Below are 4,102 nucleotides of genomic sequence, written 5' to 3'. Positions count from 1 at the left end.
AAAAGTTAAATTTAAAAAAAAACTTTCTTTCTGATACAGAAATATCTTATTATTTTAAAAAGGAGTGCTGCTGTACTGCTACATCCTAGTTGAATATCACCCTTGAAGGAGTTCAGATTAGAAGAGAAAATGAAGCTCCCAAAAGAATATCTCCAAGAAGAATGAAATGGAGTCAAATAGTTGGTAACCCAAGAAGAAAGCTGGAAGATATGTGGGAAATGATAAACTTAGTTTCTCTCAACAAGAAAACAGAAATGAAAGAAGCTCATGCTCCCAAAATGAAGCAATCCTCAAAAGTGAGTTTGAAATGAAAAGAATCTGTTAAATTTAACCTTGATTCTAGGAACATGCTCTTTTGAGGAACACCAAAATAATAGTATCAGAACCTATAAATGAAAATGTAATTGGAGCATATTGCCAATGTAAAATGAGACAATATTATAAATACTGTCTACTTGAACTCATCTTTTAAAATAAATCTTTGTCTATGACTTTTCTATGAATGAAAAAATATGCAAAATACTGCCCCTTGGCAGACTGTTTATTGTGTAAACTTGCCACTGAGCTCTTTTGCAACTTATTATACAGCCTAATTTGCCAATAGCTAATTACAGCCTACATTGGCTAACTCCATTCTAATAATAAAACAAGGAGTCTAATAGCATCACTTATATGGAATTCATTAGGAAAGAAGAGCACATCCGTTTTCATAAATCTTATGCCACCTTTCTGATTCATCTTAATAAGTGTCCATCTTTGCTAAGACATACCAGCACTGACCACCACATACTAACCTCTTGAATAAGCTTCTTTAAAAAAGTCCCCTTTTAAAAATGTTGGAGTAATATTTGAACTTCTGGTTCTTCTTTTAAATTTACTCTGTGTATTAGATACATGCTGTCTTAGATTAGTACATGATTTCTTTGCCTTAAAGAAAATAAAAAATAAGAACAGAAAACCGACATTGTTGCCCTCCTCTATTCACATGTATATTTTTATTCCTTCAGGCTTTCATGCCTGAAAAACATTTATTGGAATCCCACTATACTATATGTTAAGCCTACGGTTCAAGAACAGCTAGGCCAAGGACAAAGTATTCCATCTTTATGATCAAATACAGATTTCCCATTAAAAATATTCTCTATTTCAAAATATTTAATAGTATGGTGCTTTAAAAATAATTCCAGATGGCTGAATTTTAGAACTGAAAATAACTCACTACAAGAAATATTTTAGTTTTATTGTAATTTGTACAAATTTTCATTCACTAGAGGCCTTACCACATAATGTTTTCTTTTTAAGAGATAGGTTGAGTTTAGGAGATTTACTGATTTTTCACATTATTCATATTATTGTGCTATATTATTTATTTTAACTGTAATTGTACCTATGTAAGATGGTCTCACTCTTACTGACACATTTTCAGTGATTTATTATGCAAGACATGTTGATATTTTTCTACACTGTTTTGCTACTTTTTGTATCAACTTGGCCATCTCTGTTATTCACATGCAACTCCACCCTCTTTTCTTTGAAGGTTCTGCCTTCTTAAATTAGAAATAAACTTCATTGAGCCTAATGGCTTAGTATGTCAAGAAAGAAAAAATTTAAAAACAACAGTGATTAAGCACATAACTTTTAACTGAAGTGAGTATTTCCAAAATAAGCAACACTGAACAAATATTTCCCAATAGTCTGTAGAGAGCCCATGTGTACCACAATAAGAATGTTTTTACCACCCTCACATCATATTTCATAGTAAAAGTGTCCAAACAGGGTTTGAACACTTTATTAACTTGCTGTTCTCTATGACAAGAAGTCACTGAATAATAAGTTGAACTCCTTGGCCACAGTATATGCTAGCTTAAGTCACATGACTATTAGGCAGGTCAGTTGCCAGCCCTACAGTTAAAGGTGTACAGTGTAAGCACAGCCATTCATTGCTAAATGCCAAAGAAGAGGGGGTCATAATGTAATATATTTTTATATTTTATACAAGACATTATTTCAGAATTATTCTGAGGTAATTGTACATATGTTGAAATGATGCAAAAAAATAGGAAAAAAAACTACATTCATCTTATCGTGCTGTCTTCTAAATGCAAAATTTTTCATAACATGTAATTTAAGCCTCCTAGTAACCATACCATTTTTAACTGATACATTACCTTGCTGGCTTGGCTGTCCCTGAAGTATGCCTCTCTGAAGCACCCTTGGCTTTTTTGGTGTGTTATATAATTTGGCTGTGTCCCTATCCAAATCTCATCTTGAATTGTAGCTCCCATAATTCCCACATGTTGTGGGAGGGACCCAGTGGGAGATAATTGAATCATGCAGGTGGTTTCCCCCATACTGTTTTTGTGACAGGGAATGAGTCTCACATGATCTGATGATTTTATAAGGGAAAATCCCTTTCACTTGGCTCTCACTCTCCTTTCATCTGCCACCATGTGAGACATGACTTTCACTTTCCACCATGATTGTGATGCCTCCCTAGCCATGTGAAACTGTGAGTCCATTAAACTTCTCTTTTTTGTAAATTGCCCAGTCTCAGATATGTCTTTATCAACAGTGTGAAAATGGGCTAATACAGTAAACTGGTACCAGGAGTGTAGTGCTGCTGAAAAGATACCCAAAAATGTGTAAGCAACTTTGGAAGTGGAAAACAGGCAGAGGTTAAAACAGTTTGGAGGGCTCAGAAGAAGAGAGGAAAATGTGGAAAAGTTTGGCGTTCCTTAGAGACTTGTTGAATGGTTTTGACCAAAATGCTGATAATTATACGGACAATGAAATCCAGGCTGAGGTGGTACCAGTTGGAGATGAGGAACTTGTCGGGACCTGGAGTAAAGGTAACTCTTGCTATGTCTTAGCGAAGAGACTGGCAGTGTTTTACCCCTTCGCTAAAGATTTGTGGAACTTTGAACTTGAGGGAGATAATTTTGGGTATCTGGTGAAAGACATTTCTAAGAATCAAAGCATTCAAGAGGTGACTTGGGTGGTGTTAAAAACATTAAGTTTTAAAAGGGAAACAGAGCATAAAAGTTTGGAAAATTTGCAGCCTAATGATGTGATAAAAAAGAAAATCCTATTTTCTGAGGAGAAATTCAAGACTGATGCAGAAATTTGCATAAATAAGAAGGAGTTGAATGTTAATCAAGAAGACAATGGGGAAAATGTCTCCAGGGCATGTCAAAGACCTTCATGGTAGCCCCTCCCATCACAGACTCAGAGACCTATGAGGAAAACATGGTTTTGTGGGCCAGACCCAGGGCTCTTCTGTTGTGTGCAGCCTAGGGACTCAGTGGCCTGCATCCCAGCCACTCCAGATTTAGCTGAAGGGGGCCAAGGTACACCTCAGGCTGTGGCTTTGGAGGGTGCAAGTCCCAAGCCTTGGCAGCTTCCATGTGTTTTTGAGACTATGGGTGCCCAGAAGTCAAGAATTGAGGTTTGGGAACCTCTGCCTAGATGTTGGAGGATGTATAGAAATCCCTGGATGTTCAGGTAGAATTCTGCTGTAGGGGCTGCTCCCTCATGGAGAACCTCTGCTGGGGCAGTGCAGAGGGGAAATGTGGGGTTGAAGCCCCCACACAGAGTCCCCACTGGGGCACTGCAAGTGGAACTGTGAGAAGAAGGCCACCATTCTCCAGACCCCAAATGGTAGATCCACCGACAGCTTGCACTGTGTGCCTCAAAAAGCTGCAGATACTCAACTCCAGCCTGTGAAAGCAGCCAGGGGAGTGGCTATACCCTGCAAAGCCACAGGGACAGAGCTGCCCAAGGCCATAGGAGCCCACCTCTTGCATCAGCATGACCTGGATGTGAGACATGGAATCAAAGGAGATCATTTTGGACCTTTAAGATTTGACTGCCCCACTGGATTTTGGACTTGCATGGGGCCTGTAGCCCTTTTGTTCTGGCCAATTTCTCCCATTTGGAATGGCTTTATTTACGCAATGCTTGTACCCCCATTATATCTTGGAAGTAACTAACTTGCTTTTGATTTTACAGGCTCATAAGCAGAAGAGATTTGCCTTGTCTTGGATGACACTTTGGACTGTGGACTTTTGTATCAATACTGAAATCAGTTAAAACTTTGGGGGAC

Source organism: Rhinopithecus roxellana, chromosome 3 (assembly GCF_007565055.1).
Source record: "Rhinopithecus roxellana isolate Shanxi Qingling chromosome 3, ASM756505v1, whole genome shotgun sequence".
In the NCBI taxonomy this organism is placed as follows: domain Eukaryota; kingdom Metazoa; phylum Chordata; class Mammalia; order Primates; family Cercopithecidae; genus Rhinopithecus; species Rhinopithecus roxellana.
This window is presented reverse-complemented; position numbering follows the sequence as displayed.